Genomic DNA, 17,426 nt, shown 5'->3' with positions numbered 1-17,426 from the left:
ATATACAAGCACCATTTATATGGAGGTTAAGTAATTTTCAAACATTTCTGATCCTTTGTTTTCTTCTTCAAAAGCTACCCCCAACTGCTTTAAGCATTTGCAGCTGATGATTTTGATTTTTTAAAGTCAAGCATTCAAGTTAACCTTTAAGAAGTAAACCACCTCCAAAAGAAAGATGTAACCTTTCAATTGGCCCATATGCTTATCTTTTTTTTTTTTTTTTTTTTTTTTGCTTTAGCTGACAATGAAAATAGCACTAACCTTCTTTGGTGATGGGCCTGGCATTTAGATGTTTTTATTTGTTGATTGTGAAGTTTTCTCAGAACTTTTAAAGGACTGGCAACAGAACTACACTCCCAAGCTCTGAAACCTTCCAGAGATCTCCTTTTTGGGGCCAAGATACAATAAGTGTGTTGGACCCCTGGTGAATAAGTGCTGGTGTAGTTAGTACCAAAACATACTTCTTTACAGGAAGCGGCTTGGAGAAGGCTATGGTCCTTAAAGAGCAGCATCAGTTTAAGATGGCTTGGGGAGTAACTGTATATGGTCTGGCAAACTCCAAAGGAAGACATTGAACTTGTGGTGCTTTTGATTACTTGTGAACTAGATATGAAACCATCAGATTTCAGACATTCCCAACTCACATTTTTTTTTCAACGTGAAATACTAATTACAAATTTATTTCCTCCTCTCTAGGTACAGAGTTCTTGCTTCCTCCTAGTATCAAGTATAGTTCTTAGAACTGTGTGTTCATATTAGGAAAAAAAATGTTTCCATGAAGATGGTCACAGTTGATATCACTCTCTGGTTTTAGAATTCTTGGAAATAGAGTGGCAATGAAAAGATGTATCCCATCTATGCCAGTTAACCACTAAAGGTTCATATTGCACATGGTATGTGCAGCTTTTTACAACCTCATCACCATCAGTAATATGTACTCGTTCAAACTGGTTAGATATAGAAAGTAATATTTTATAAGGGTAACTATACAGCAATCTATTTTTTTTCAAGTGATAAGCACTAGTTTGGGGAAAAAATAAGAAACATGTTAATAACTTTCTATGATATGTCACATTTGAGTCTTCAAAGTTGATTGCAAATATAATGGTGTAATATACACAGAGAATGGGCAATATTCTCCATTAATTTATGCAAGACTGGTTGCTCCAGAGTCTCTCCCTGAGCAAGAGGAAACAAGATCAAGCCAAACCAGGGACTATTTTTACCATGCAAGCTGAATTCTGGCATTAGTTCCTATGGTTTATTTCCACTTTAGAGCAAGGAGCTAGAACAGTAATTTCTAATTGATGCTATCCTGGAGGTGGATTTTTCAAGAATTAAAAGTAGGATTTAGCTATCTAGTATGGAAATGACATTATTTGGCCGTGAAAATGCTAAAGACATACGACTGCTGTCATCTGTCCACAATATTTTGGTTGCCTGTGATAGTTGCAAGGAATTTCTAGTATATGCAGGGAATTCACTGGTTGTGAAACTTAGTGATATTTTCACCTATAGCATACACAAGAATCAACTATTAAACGTGGATATAAACATGGAAATCATATCTTTAAAAAAAACACCCACCATACTTTTGAAAGCTAGATACCTTAGTAAATCTATCCTTTGTGTGACAATTCCCATTAAGCTACAGAAGACATACAGACGTAAAGAGGGCGAGAGAAGCTCACAACCTGATTCCTTTTAAAAATTTTTCTATCCTGGAAAAGCCTAGCTTTTCGCAAAGAAAACTGAGTTGTGGAGGAAGGTAAAACCAAGAGAGAGGATAGAAGCGGACGACTCTCTGAGTCAAGGGAGCTTTTTGTCCTGGAGAATTTCCTGAAAAAATATAAACACGCTTTTGGGTGGATGTGTGTGTCGGGATGGGAGCAAAACAGCAAAACTTCCCTAAAGCGCCTCCACAGATGGCCGGACGGTCCGCGTTCGCGGGGCCCTTTGCGCCACCCCGCAGCCCGGCGGGGCGCTTTCCAAGTCGCTGCCGCGGGCAGGGGCTGCGGCTGGGAGAGCTGTACGCATGCGCGGCCCGCGGCCCGCGGTTCCACGTGCTGATGAATATGCAGGAGGCGCCTGTGCCCACGCGGGCTGCTGAGGGAACCTCTCAGAGGCTCAGGCCTGTGAAAGCCGCTGGCCGGGCTGCCAAAATAGTGCGGCGAGAAAGCTGCACGTGTTTGTTTTCAAACCGCGTTGGTTTAAGTGAGTTCACAAAGCCAGGCAGACTAGCGTAGGCTCTAGCCTATGCTCCTTGTTTTCCGAACCGCAAGCTGAGCTGGCCAGGCAGAGTCCCCCTTATCCCAAGGGTCGTGCCCTGCGATGTGCGCAAGCCCCAGCCAAGAGACAAGCACACTGAGAATTCTCCCTCTGCCAGTCCTCTCCTAAGCCGGAAGCTGCACCCTGGCCCTTCTCCCTTAGATCCAAGGAGAATGAATATGTACCTTCCACTCATCTGGTACCTAATCAGAGCCCAAGTCTGAGATGAGGGGAGGGGGAAAAGGGCAGTAGGGGTTTTCCTAGCGCCCACCCTCTTTGCCCAGATATAGGCCTGAATGTCCCCTTATCTCTCTCTCTCCCCTTTCCCTTTCTTTCTCCTAGCTGCTCTTCCTCTCTCTGTGTCCCACTTACCCATTTAGGGGGCTAGCAACAGCTTGGTCTAAGATTTTCTTTCTTTCTTTCTTTTTTTTTAAAGATTTTATTTACTTATTTGACAGAGAGAGATCACGAGTAGGCAGAGAGGCAGACAGAGAGAGAAAGGGGGAAGCAGGCTCCCTGCTGAGCAGATAGCCCATGTGGGGCTCGATCCCAGGACCCTGAGATCATGACCTGAGCAGAAGACAGAGGTTTAACCCACTGAGCCACCCAGGTGCCCCTTGGTCTAAGATTTTCATCGACCCTTCCCAAATGATGCTTGTCAGCTCTCTAGTTGATGTAGTTTTGTTAAGCTCAACCGTGCTTAGCTGATGACTGGTAGAGGAGCTGCCCTGACTGAGAGACCTGGAAAGTGTGGGGTTTGGAGAGAGAAATTCTTGGGGTCCTGCACTTTGCATGATATTTTGTGGCCGTTGTATTGACAGTTCCAGAGTCAGTACATAACCTGTCCGGTGGAATGACCAACTTGTAAACAAAGGGGAGGGGTGGTGGAGGGTTCTTGTATTATTCTATTTTGAGATCAGCCTCTATAGAGTTCTGTCTTTGGCTGTTTTAGTCGAAATCCTAGGTGCCCTGTCATCAGATAATGGCTGCCACAGGTTCCAATCCTCCTCTGGATTTTAGTTGTAAATGAATGGGTGGATCCATTCCATGACACCCATCCCTCTTGCTTCCCCCACTGCCAACAGGAGAAGCCTTGTGTCCCTGCACTGTAACCCAGGGCCAGCTTCACCCTTCCAGTTCTTGGGGGGTGGGGAAGTCATAGCATCATTTAATCTGACAGCCACCACTCACTAAGTCTTCAGCTTAAGGGTGCGGCCCAGTGGTTTTGGAAATGTTCCTTCCAGGACAAGGCCTTTCCTCTTTCCCAGGCTCTAGGTCTCAGAGCTTGATAATACGAAGATGGCAGGAGAAAAGCCACAGGGACCTGGACCCACAGAGAACTGGCAGAAGCCCGTCACTCGCACACCCGGGGATTTGGCCTAACGGGTTGTGGCAGGAGGGTTCTCTTGTCTGAGTTCCCCAGAGGCCGGAGAGCCCAGCGTCTAGTCCCGACGGCAGAATCGCTTGATCGAACCCTCCCCGCCACAAGTCCCACCTCACAGGGAACCCTTCGCGATTTGGTTCCTTTTGTGTTCGAACGCGTTGTTGCGTGTTGGGGGGGACGATCTAGAGTCCACGGACTCCATGCCTATGATGAAGACCTGTGTCGGGCTCACTGTGAGCGGAAAGCTCAAACCCAGCGTGGGTTCTTGCGTTCCTCCCCAAAAGGCCAGGGCCCAAAGAACCCTTTTCATTTGGCGAGGGGCTTGACGGAAGGGAGGGGCGGGGGCGGGAGCGGGCCGGGGTCTGCTAGCCAGCGGCCGGGCGCGACGGACTTGCCCGGCTGCTCAGCTTGGCCGCCAGCATCCATGCTGGCGACGTGGTTGCTCTCTCCCGGGCCAGAGAGTGGGGACGCCTCTCCCCCCACCCCCAACCACCCCCACGGCGCCCCCGGGTCGGCGCCAGAGCCCCGGAGGCCCGGAGGCTCTGGTCTGATGGAGGCGAGGCGGGCTCTGTGGCCTCCTCCGGTCAGTCCGAGTTTAGTCTGCGGAAGCGACGGCGGGGGAGCGGGCCGGGGCCAAGATGGACCCCAAACCAGACAGGCGCTTTCCTTCCCCCACTCGCGCCTTAGTCCCTGCCCATATTGCCCGTCTTCGGTAGGACTATCTGCCCGGCTTCTGTCTGCTGCCAACCTTTCCCGAAATCTAGACCCCAGACTTGGTAAGTCGCGTTCTTCCCCCACCCCGCCCCTCCACCTTCCTAGCTGACTGGGCCCGCGACTTCGTGCACGCGCGTGGCCCGCGGCGCGCGCTGAGAAGTTGGGCTGATTTGGAGCAGCCGCGCCAATCCAGCCTGTGCGGCTGGTGTGTATGAACGCCGAGGACCCCAAGGTAGTCAGAAATGTCGCGGAGGCGGGAGCGAAAAGGATCCTTGCTCTCCTGGATCCTCGTTGTCCCTGTGGACACCAAAACCTACCTTTTTAAGCAGGAGCTTTCTGCTGGTCTCTAAATGTGTGTGTGTGTGTGTGTGTGTGTGTGTGTGTGTGTGTGTGTGTGTGTGTTGGGCTAGTAGCAGGGGAGGAGAACCGTCCCTTCCCCAAAGCAGTTTCTAATCCCTAAGGTCGCCAACAAAGTTTACTCATGGTTTCCATTTGAATGCTGTGAAGTTATCGTCGTCGTCGTTGTTGTCATTATTTTAACTGAAGACTTCTCAGTCACACTTCTCAAATATACGTGCCTCTTGAGGACATTTCGACAATTACCTTGTCCACTAACTCCACTCCCTTTCCTCTGGGGGGGAAAAATAAACTTAAATTTTCAGTAGTTGCCCTCGGACACGTCGTTTACATGTCACTAATGTGAAGAAAGAAGGAAAGAAAGAAAAACAGCCTTGGTATTTCTTGTTGGAACTCCGTGTGCTCTATTATTGAAATGTGAAAGATGGATTTTTGGGGGGAGGGGTAGACAGGGCTCTGGAAGAGTGCTTTTGAACCGCGCTGCCCTGTTGCACGGGGCTGACCTTTGGCTGACACGGCCACGAAGTGGGCCATTCGTTAACGAGGATTTGATACATTAGACATTCGAGCTGGGCGTGTAAACCCACACTCTGAATCCAGATTTTGCTCAAATTAGTGTACGAGGAAATGATCTTTTTAAGTCCCGAGGCTTAACCAAATGTCAGGAGGGCCAATCGCTGCCTGAAAAGGGCAGTGAAGGACACCCCGTAAAAGACACATTCCTATCTCCTTAAAAAACAAACAACATAAAACCAAAAAGACTTCTTTGAATAATTCCTGAAATTTTCCAAGTCGCCACTTTGAGGAAATGCTTATAAATAAGGTTAATCATTCATTCTAATGAATTCTGTTGTGTTAAATCCTAACACCAGGCAAGGTTGTAAAGGCAGCGGCACAGTTATGATAATAATTCTTCTTTGAGATTCATATATTTTGAGTTAATGTTTTACTCAATAGAGTTAGTAAGAGTGTCAGAATTTATATCTGCCAGGCAGTGGGGCACTACAGAGGAGAATCACAGATTTTAAAGCTATTTCAAAGTTGATGCGTCCCTCAACTTGATTTTGTTCGATTTGTCTCCAGACTTTGGAGCCCAGAAAGCGAGGGCAGGCTGGTGGCTAGGACCCTGGCCTGGAGCTCTGCGGCTGAACCTGCAGCTCCCTGGCCACACGGATGGGGCTGGAGTCGGGGACTTTGCTGCAGCCACTTGGAAGGCGCCACAGCTCCTGCGGTATTAATTGACTGACCCAGGAAGGTGTCATTTTATTTAAGTCGACATTAAAGGTCTAACTTAAAAGGGCACAGATAGAAAATGCTTTCTTTTCTTTCCCCCAATAGCAGAGCCCGCTGAAGGGGGGAGAAATTCGCTCTTATCTAAGTTCCCAGCCACTCTGAGAGTGCAGGGGAGGACGAAGCGAAATGGTGTTCTGCTCTGTGCCTCTCGACCCTCTACCCGCTGACTTCCTTACGGTGCTGTCCTGCACAGAGTACCGCAGAAGCAAAGGAGGTTTTCTGCACCTGAGTGCTGGGTTTCGTCGCTGGGTTTTGCTGGGTTTCGCCGCTGGGTTTTGCTGGGTTTGCGCAGGGGCGGTTCCTGTGACTCGAATTTATTCCAGGCGAAAACGTACACGAAACAGTTTTTGGCCTCGTGTCTTTGCTCAGGGAGTCTCTATCTCCATTCCCCTGTGTCCATTGAGTGTAGATGAAAAGATGAGAAATTAAATGAGAAAGACACTATCATAAAAAAAAAAAAAGATAGTGTAAAAATAAGGAAACTAGTGGGGAGAAGTCATTCTCCAAAAGCCTGCATAGAAGAAATCCAGACAGGGCCTAGGAGAGCTACAGGATTTGCTCCAGAATGAGTTCTGTAGATAGCGTCCGAGGCACAGGCCGATGGCTCGCTAAACGCTGGTTCCCAACCCTTAGGACAAGGACAACTGCGCGGGCTGAACACTTTTCGAGAAGACAGACGTCCTGGCCTCCTTTGGAAAAACCACACCTTCCCAAAATCTTGAGAATCTTTCAGGCTTGGAAGGGTTGTAAAAAGTGGTCTAAGAGTTAAGAAGAGAGTTGAGAAAGAAGGGAAAGGCTGTCAGAGAAAGGAGAAAGGAAAGATTGTGGCTAGTGAACTGCGACATCGATCGAGTTCATTTTCCCCCAGAGGCGGGTCCCAGCACCCTCCTCCCCCAGGCTGCGATCACCAGCTACTGGTGTATGGGCGAGAAACTGCCCAGGATCACCAACTTCCAAGTTGTGTCAAGCTGAGGTAGAAGCGGTGGGTGTGTTTCATTTTAAGGTCCACTTTTGGGTGTCGGTGGAAACAGTGTAACGCTGATTTACGATCTTGTAAGAGTGAAGGAAGGAAGCGATCGCCGCTTACAGACTTGCTCTTAGTTTCTTCGGCAACCTTCTCTACAGCCCCCGCCCTCGTCTAGCCGAGGGAGCTTACACCTGGTTTGGGCCAGACTTGTGCTCACAAGTCTGGGGTACCCGCGAGTGCCCCCCGGAGCCACGAACGCTGAGGTTCTAACTGCGACGTGACTTTCTGGCTGGCGTGAAGGAAACCTCTTTCCATTTTTCTGGGGTTACATTGAGCCCTGCCCCGGGCTCCCTCTCCAAAGCCCCCCCAAAGGCCTTGGTCCACCCGGGACCCTACGCAGGCCGCGCTGTCGCTGACGTCAGGGGCTCCCGGTCGCCCGAACTAAAGCCCTGGCCACAAGGTGCCCCGCGCGGGCATCATTAATTATTAGACGATAAATGTTGCAAAGAAAGCTCAAGCTATTATTATTCAAGTGGGAGCTGGCTATATAATATATAATATATGATATGTATATTATACATATCATATAATATATATATAACATATATTTGATATAATAAGCGGTTCGGTTTCTCAAAGCATAGTTATTAACTTCACACCCTCCTCCGTTCCCTTCTGCCCCCTGGATCCACCCTTTTGTAGATTTGAGCTCCTCACTTTGTAACTGGTTTGGGGATTCTTGGTGGAAGCGTCAATACTTGTGCGTGTGGGAACTGCATGCTCCAACTTCCCTGTAGATAGATTCAAGCTTGAGGAGCTTAATCATCTCTATCAACCAAGGGTGTGCATGTGTGTGTGGGTGGGGAGGACGTTGCTTCATAAAGCTGGATCTAGGATGTTCACATCTTCCTTTCTGTTTGGTCAGATTCTTAGTTTGAGATCCGATACTATCCTTGTTGTTGAGTAAAAAGGAGGGGAAAAAACTCCACCTACACCAATAGGGCCAAGATAAATGAATAGTGTAATTTGGTATCAGGAACAAAACCTTTCATTTGTAACATCAAATGCAACTTTTCCTTTTTTCTTTTTTTAAAAGGAATTGCACATATAATATCTGACTTAAAATAGAATTTTAAGCAGTACTAACGTCTTCAAAATAACATCAGTTCTTGGTTCTAGCTCTAATACATTTTCAAAATCCTTTCCCTGAGGATTACTGCTGAATAAACATAGGGCACAGCAGGGTCATTGTGGTGCAAATTCTCTCTTGGGCTCTTCTCCACAAAAGGAAAAAAAAAAAAAAATCATGCCTTATATGACAGAATTCCACAGGTGATGTGAGGTGATTTTCTGGAAAAAGAACAAAGTGATATTAGAATTAAACTAAAAACGCATTCAAATTAAGATAATTAAGATAAATTTTATTATTTATTGAGTAGGAACAATAATCCACAAATTTAAACTTCTTGAATATTATCTTATTTGGCATAAATAACTTTTTTGAAATTTCCTTGTCGAATTAGTTGTTTGAGTGATCCTGCATATAAAAATGAAGCTCCCATGTATCACTGCATAAAACTAGTAAGTAGCACCTCTCAAAAATATAAAATTATCTTCATACACATAAATATAAAATGTATTTGTCAGTATCCACAGGGCCAGTATGAAAAGTCTTTCTAGTCCTATCTATAGGAGGTAGAAATATCTTGAAAACACTTTGAAAGGCAGGTAATTTGCTTAGTGTTTTACAGACAGAAAAACAACTGACTGAACTTTAATTTTTCCTTTGGAAGTGTTAGAGCTCTGCAGGCAGCTTTTGATTCAGGACTGTGATGACGACCTTTTATTCTCAGATTAGTAATTTATTTTTAACCAATCATTATATGGTAAACATTTAACAAATATGTACAGATTCCTCTGAAGTGTGCAATAATTATTTTGTAAAATATGAGTAAAAATGGAGCACATTCTTATAAAACTTATAAATATATTTGCAGTATTAAAATCTTTATGAAGGACAGTTTTTAAAACTTTAAATGGCCACATTAATAAATTTACAAAATTCCATAAGCATGGATCAATAAAAATTTCCAAGAATTGTGTGTGTTAAATATATTAGAAAAGAGATGCTTGTGCACAAAAAGAAAAATCAAAAGAAACCTCACTTAGGGAAATGAAAACAAACAAAGGTACAGGGTCAAACATTTTTTTTCTTTAATAATTATTACCTATTTTTATGGCTTGTTATACCTAAATTTTTATTTAAAATTCCAAAAATGTGTGTGAGCTGGAAAAAAAATATTTGGAGTCGAGGACAACAGTTAACTGGTATTCAACAATTTCGATGCTGTTTCTGTTTTCCGTCCTACTACTTTTATACACTATAAATCTTTCCAGAAAGCTCTGCTATTTTTGGTACAGCAGGCTGAAATTTATGAGCCTAAGATATATTCCAGACTATGTATATAACACCCTGGTTGAGAAAAACCCTAGGATATTCATTAGATTAAAAAAAGTCAGCTAGTTTTATTATAGTTCCTGAATCAATAAATATTTACAGATTTAAGGCAATAATTGAATCAAAGGACCATATTTAAAGGTTATTGTGTGTGTGTATCTTCAAATAAGTGATTTGTATGATTTTTATACTGCTTCAATCATGATTTCACTTGCTGACCTTGTAAAGTCAGTTAATATTCTTGGCTCTTACTTAGCTTTTTCACTTGTGAAATCAGTGCCCTAGACAAGATACTCACTACATTTTTATATAGTCCTCAAAGTAGTGATTTTACTTAGTCTTGTTTATGTATTAAAGAAAGAAAAACTTTGAATGGTAGAATTTTATTTGTGAAAAAAATGAAATCAGGGAAATCTTCTTAACTGATTTGGATATAAATGAAATAAACTAGCAACTCCTAATTGTAAAACCTCATTGTTAAGATTTTCTTTTTTAAGAGTTCTGCTTCAGATATACACATTCTCTTAAACTAGGAACAATACAGGGAACCTATCTTTTTCTCTTTCTTAGTTTGGCAAGGAAATGAAATACATTTCTAGTGTTTTGTTTACGTGACTTACAAAGAATATTTTCATAAACCAGGGGCAGAGGGTGCTTAGGAGATGGAAACACTATTAAATTTAATTGTTTAAGGATCTGGATTTGGGAAGTTTAAGCTAAATTCTGATCATATGCAAATCATGTAAAATATGCTTCCTATATGTATTAATGAACTGAAAGCTATACAAATCCCACAGTCCAAAGTAACAAGAATAAGAAGAAAACACAATGCTCCTGCACACTCTCCTCGCTAGATCAGTGTGAAGAGCTAAATACAGGGTGTATATTATCCAATCCACAGGTTCTGCAGCTGTTGCTTGTTACTTACCTATCAGTTAACTGCACTTGACTAGACCAATTGATTGATTAATTAACCTGGCAAACATTAAAGATAAGTATAGTTATTGTTATGGAAACTATGGCATTTCAAAAATCAATTTCAAATGCTTTCTTCCCTCCAGGAATATAATAGGAGAGACATATACAGTTAGTTAAAATATAAAGTAAAATGTGGTATTTGTCGTAAGAGAGGCATAAACAAAATCTATTAGGAAATGTTTAAGTTTTCGATTCTCTTAAGAAGATATTGGGTATGGTGCATCAACAGTGAATTTTGGAATACTGAAAAAAAAACTTAAAAAAAGAAGATATTGGGTGTCACTAGCTGATTTAGAAAATCAGAACAAAATATCATGTCATGGATTTTTCTTCTCCTTCCTTCATGCCCTCTTTTGCTCCTTTTCTTTTCCTCCCCTTTACCTCCCCCTCTTCTCTTCTTCTCTCGCTTGCTCTGGAACCTAAGGTAATACGATATTTTCAAAAGACCTTTCTCAGGGTGGTGGTAGTGGTGTTGTGAGCTCGATGCCTGAATCCTTGCCAGGTCTTTGTCTTTTGGGGGGAAGTTTTGTCCAAGTGCCCATCTGTAGTCAGCTAGCCTGGGCTCCCTTGATGGGCTTAAACTCTGTGAATGCTGGGGTCTGGGGCTGGGCAGAGCTTTTCAGCGACCAGGGTGTCCATTTTAATGATTGAAGTGGGTCAGACCAAGCAGAGACCAAGTTCTGACAACTCTAGGCAAATACCTCAGAAGAGGACATGGATTGGTCACCAGGACATTTTCCCCTTTGCAGAATTGTACAGGGTTTCTCTCTTTCTATTATTTGTTTAATCTAAATAAAGATTCTGTTGTCACTAACAAATAAATCTTTTTCTTATTTTTGTTGTGGTTCTTTTTAAATTTTTATTCAGTTTTTAAAAATATTTACTATAGACGTATCGGCATATGACTAATTTTTCATGAATTTTCGATTTGTTCTGAAATATTAAGCCATGTATTTTCTCTTTCCCTAAGACTGATGTGATTTTCTGGCAGTATTTTCCAAGGAAATTTCATGTCCACTTGATAAGATTTCATAGTCACCCTACAAAACCGAGGAATAATTCATGTTTTCTAAAAAGTGTTGCATTCAGTTTCTTTAGAAACTAAGTAGGACTAACTGTTAACTGATCAAAAAATTAGAAATAACTGGTCAGTTTATATATTATTCAGATTTCTGGTTTGTTTTGTTTTGTTTTTATTTTTGTTTTGTTTTGTTTTGCTTTTGCTTTGGTTGCTGTTCTTTGGGTCAATTGCAAAGTGGTGCAACCCAGATCAGTATGATTTGTACTTGCTAGCTGTTGGGGTGAGTCAGTTCAGGCAAGAGGGCTTGCAAAGCATGTTTGAGGACTTGGTTTTGTCACTTTCATGTGTTTTTTATCCTTTTTATAAAAAGTTTTATTTTGAACAATTTCAAACATACACAAAATGGAGAGAATAATGTAATAAATCTCCATCACCCAACTTGAGCATTTATCAACTCACAGTCAATGTAGTTTGTACTTCCATCCACTCTTCTTCCCCAGGATTGTTTTGAAGCACATCCTAGACATCGTATTATTTAATTTGTAAATATTTGTTACTTAACTAATATGTAGTTAATGTTTGCTATGAAGCGGAGGGGCAACTAGTATGTTTTTCTGAAACACTGAGCTTTTTTTTTTATAGAGTAATTTATATTTTTTTGAAGATTTTATTTATTTATTTGACAGAGATTACAAGTAGACAGAAAGGCAGGCAGAGAAAGATAGACAGAGGAGGAAGCAGGCTCCCCGCCGAGCAGAGAGCCCGATGTGGGGCTCGATCCCCAGGATCCTGGGATCATGACCTGAGCTGAAGGCAGAGGCTTTAACCCACTGAGCCACCCAGGCGCCCCTGAAACACTGAGCTTTGAGTTTGAGCTTTGGGTTGCTATTCTTGATCCTTTTAACAGTTTTGCTTCCAATACCAGAGCTTTTATTAGCCACTGGAATCAAGGAGCTCTGTAGTTATCAAGAGGAAAAGAATAATTCGGTTGATTATCATTATAATCAATGAAGATGAAAGCCTGAAGTGGGAAATCTCACAATTTCCAGAGTCTAGTACTGATAATGGAGTGAGAATAATTCACTCAAAAGTTTCTGATTTGGGGAAAATGTGATGACTAGGAATTCCTTTTATTAAGAAATCATATGAACTTGTACTGGTATGGAAAAATATTGTACTTGAAAAACTATCACTTAAATGCATTGAATTTCAGCTTTATACCACCCAAGGCCATACCCTAATTATCAATATAGTAATAAATATGAATTTATGCACTGTGATTTAAATGTATGTTTACTTATCTCATTAAGTTATATGAAACTATGTGTTGTGGTTGATTTTTCAAAAGAGAGAACTGATCTTTTAGAGCTTTATGCTAAACTATTTATGGATGAAATGATGTGATATCTGGGAATTGCTTCAGATAACCTTGGATGAGGGGTGGGTATGAGTGAGTGTAAGAACTAAGACTTTTATTGCAGGGCGATGGGTACTTGGGATCATGATAATATTCTCTCTACTTCTGTATATAATTTTTTTCTTAATAAACTAGCAGAAAAAAAAGATAAAAGGTCAGGAAGAGGGGCGCCTGGGTGGCTCAGTAGGTTAAAGCCTCTGCTTTCGGCTCAGGTCATGATCCCAGAGTCCTGGGATCGAGCCCGCATCGGGCTCTCTGCTCAGCAGGGAGCCTGCTTCTTCCTCTCTCTGCCTGCCTCTCTGCCTACTTGTGATCTCTGTCTGTCAAATAAATAAATAAAATCTTTAAAGAAAAAAAAAAGGTCAGGAAGAACTCCACTAAAGTGTCTGTCTATCTATCATCTATCTCTCTGCAGAGAAATCAAAAGGGTTTCATTAAAAATTGTTTGGACTTTAAAATTAAAAAGGTAAAATTTTACTTCTTTTATCCTGGACTAACCAAGTATGTACTTGGAAAAGCCAAAGAACCTCTTTTGATGTTAGTTTTTACATATATAATAATTCTTCCTCTGGCTTAAATAAATGTTAATATTTTTCTATATATCCCTATATATTAGATATCAGTTCATAACAGCTTGCCAGCAAAAATGTAGCTTAATAATTTAAACTTGCAGCTACTTGAATGTTTGTCATCTAAATGTTCCAATATCAATGAAAAGATCTGTTTGTTACTTTCTATTTGTGGTTGTTTTATGCATTGATTATGGTAGAACCACTCTTATCATGTGGGGAAAATAATGATAGCTATAGATTTTAAAATGAGATTTTTGTGATAGCATAATACTGTGCCATCTACTTTTCTGGAGAGAAATATAGACTCTTGAAGTTCAGGGTTAACTTCTGCCTCATTCTTTCTCCTTCCATAACACATCTGTCCTTCACACTTGATTTCTAGGCCATTCCTGATGGAAATGGAAAACACAGCATCCTCATAATGTAACTCATTGTGGAACTTGGAATTGAATTATGATTTTCAGATTTCAGTTTTTATAGTGGGCCTCTAGTTTTAGCTTATGTTGCCCTTCTCCATTTTCTAACCAGATCTAGAATATTAGGGATAAGAATAACTAAACCCTTCAAAATGCAAAATTATCTTCCTCTCAACCTGTCCTGCCCAGAGATTGACATCCTGTCATAGTTTCCTTCCATGTTCTGACTATGCTAGATTTTCCTGCTTGGGACCCAGATATCCCCAAGGATACAAACTAGTCTAGGTAGTACCATGAAACTAGGGCATTAGAAGCATTCTAGTTCTTTCCTTCCTGGGGTAGATCCTGGTGCATTCATCTCCAGCAGCAGTGGTGCTTATGAGAGCACTCAGAAATGATGGCTTTTCTTATCACTCTGTTATGCCTGTTGTAACAGACTTTTGATACTAAGCCAAGTTGTGGAAGCCATTCATTGAACCGACTAACCATCCCCAGCCCCCAGCCCAGCCTTTGCAGTCAGGGAAGCTCTCTCTGGACCAGTGTTTCTCAGAAGACTTGGGTCAAATAATTTTTTTTAAAGATTTTTTAAAATTTATTTAACAGAGATCACAAGTAGACAGAGAGGCAGACAGATAGAGGGGGGAAGAAGGCTCCCCGCTAAGCAGAGAGCCCAACACGGGACTCCAACCCAGGACCCTGGGATCATGACCCCCGCTGAAGGCAGAGGCTTTAACCCAGTGAGCCACCCAGGACACGCCCCTCTTTTTTTTTTTTTTAAGATTTCATTTATTTCTTTATTTGATAGAGAGAAAGAGATCACAAGTAGGCAGAGAGGCAGGCAGAGAGAGGGGGAAGCAGGCTCCTCGCTGAGCAGAGAGCCCAATGCTGGACTCTATTCCAGGACTCCGGGATCATGACCTGAGACACAGGCAAACACTTAAATGACTGAGCCACCCAGGTGCTCTTTGGGTCAGAAATTGGGGGGGGGGGGGGGCGGATTTATACAAATTCATATTCCTGCACTTCCATGTCTAAGGAATGAGAATATATGGGTTAGAGTTTTGATTGGGAATCTACATTTTAACAAAGTAAAGTTTGAAATTCATTGACTAAAGCCCTAGATTGTGCCCTTGGATTTGAATTTTTCTCTGGGCCCAAAGTTGTTTCCTTTCTCCTGCTTCTGTTGCTGTGATTTTAAATTTCCTGGTGTGTATGATTTCTCGAGTCTGGACTTTCATAGAGATTCCAAAAACAAAAGGCAAACAGCAACAACCTTGGACAGAGTCTTAGCAAACAAGGCTGGTGGTCTCAAACATACTACTTGTGTTACTGCCATTACCCTTACTATAATAGCTGTCTTCTTCTTGATCTAGCATTAGAGTAAGAATATGTACATGATATTAATAATGATAATATGCATGAAAATGCCTTTAAAAAGTTAAAAAGCACCTTATAAATGCAATGTATTATTCAACATACACTCAGTTAATGAACTCATAGCCTATTTGGGGGCACTGTACAACTTGCCCCCTGAACATAGTACAAAGAAAATGAAGAACATATTTCTGCTCAGGGGAAGCCCATAATGAGGATAACATGCACACATAATGTTACAGGAAAACAATTGGAAAGCAACATATCTGATTTATATCCCAAACATACTCTTTAGTGATATAATTCTGACTGCCCTGGGAGATATAGGATAACTATGTGTTTACGTACCAACCATAGTATCTGTTGGTGTATCTCTGACTCTATATATTCATCTCTATCAAGTATCTGCTATTTGTCATTCTATTTTTATCTATATTTATTTTTATTCATTTTTTAGTTTTATCTATCTATAAAGTAAATGTGATGTAGTTAGAATGTAAACTCCATGAGGGTAAGCATTTTTATCTGTTTTGATTGGTTGTCCTAATTGTTGACTGAATGAAGTTAATTAGAAAAGATTCCCCCAAAATGATGAGTATAAGGGAGATCTTATAGGTGCCCACCTGTTGGTTGGTGATGGTTGTATAGAGGAACTACTGCAGGACATAATGTAGGATTGACGTATGGTGAACGTCTCCATATTTAACAGTTCCATTCTGCTTACTACGGACCAATTCAGCAACAGATGACTTGGGGAGATTGTAATTGTGATTTTTCTGTCCCAGAGGAGGGACTCCTCCCCCGCTTTTAGATCTGAATCTTTTGCGAAGTGAAACTAAATTCTGTTTGTGGATATAAACATGCAAGTTTTTTGTTTGTTTTCTTTGATTTGGGAGGGTTTTGTTGGGATTTTAGAATTGAACATTTTCTTCCTTTAGGAATTGTGTTTGTATACAAAAATACATTGGACAGTAGCATACATTTGCCAAATCTAAATAGTTGTGGTTTAATTGTAGTGAAATCTCCTTTGCAATTTCATTTTCTAGTCTATATAAGGAAAGGTAGAAAGATTTTCTCTCTTGGAAACTAGTAAGTGAGGACAGTCAAAGTTAAACAAGCTACTGATTATAAGCAACTTGCACCCAACCAGGATTCTAAATACACCTGGAAATATAATTTGTCAATCCTTTTTATCTAGATATTATGTGAAATTTTAATTCTTCAAAAATTATTTACGCATATAGCAATTTAATTTGTTGTCTGTTGCCTAAAACTGAAGAGCAGTGGGCATGTATTTTAAATATATATTTTAAAACTGCAATTCTCAACCTTTCATTCATTCATTTAACAAATATTTGCTGAATGACTTCTGAGTCCCAGGCCCTCTTCTAAGGTGGAGATGCAGTGATAAATCAAAGTTCCTCATGGAGCTTACATTCCTGTGTTGGGGGTAGGCATTGACAACAATTAAGATGGAAGGAATACATACAAAAGGGAACTTCAGATAGTCATAAATGCTATGCTTAAACTAAACCAGTGTGATGTGATAGGGAGGCGTTGAGGGGTGGAGAGGTTAGTGTAATCAGTGGCCTTTCTGAGGAGCTTACATTTAAGCTGAGACCTAAATGATATGAAGGAACCAGTCATGCAGAGAACAAGAGGAAGGGGATTCTGGCTTAGGAAAGACAAAATCTAAAGGTGCTACAGTGGGAATTCATTTGGCATGTCAATTAAACCATTCCTGTACTCTTCTCCACAAGTCTTTGCTGAGTACCTGTTTCGTGTGGGGTGCAAGATATTCTAAGGTGTTATGGAAATGGTGAGGAACAAAATGGGCATCTTGGGTTCTAGAGCCTATGGAACTAGTGAGCCCATGGAATTTTTTCAAGTGAAAAAGAAAGATAAAACAAACAAACAAAAGAAACAAGTAGAAGTTTTAGAAAATAATAAATGAAATAATACTAAGTGAGATGGAACAGTGTAATAGATGCTGTTTTTGTGGATGCCCTAACTCAAGGTACCAGAAAATGCCTTTCTGAGTCAGTGACTGGTCTGTTAAGAGGCTCACACTTGTGTCACATATCCCCTTTGGATATTTCAAATTATGTGTTGGGGACATAGTAAAACAGGCTGATGATAATGTATGAATCTTGTCGTTCCACCTGTAAACCCACCATATTCTCTTCCACTAATGAAGCATATGGGAA

The 17,426-nt window shown here is 41.3% G+C and overlaps 1 long non-coding RNA gene across 1 annotated transcript in view; it reads left to right on the top strand.

Moving 5' to 3' along the window:
* The first annotated feature begins 4,224 nt into the window (after positions 1-4,224).
* Positions 4,225-17,426, top strand: part of LOC123939662 — a 124,255-nt gene continuing 111,053 nt past the window's right edge. Inside the window, exon 1 of the long non-coding RNA XR_006817948.1 lies at positions 4,225-4,428. This is a non-coding gene — a long non-coding RNA (uncharacterized LOC123939662). The remainder of the gene's footprint in view (positions 4,429-17,426) is intronic.

This window comes from Meles meles, chromosome 4 (genome assembly GCF_922984935.1).
Source record: "Meles meles chromosome 4, mMelMel3.1 paternal haplotype, whole genome shotgun sequence".
NCBI lineage: Eukaryota > Metazoa > Chordata > Mammalia > Carnivora > Mustelidae > Meles > Meles meles.
This window is presented reverse-complemented; position numbering and strand designations above follow the sequence as displayed.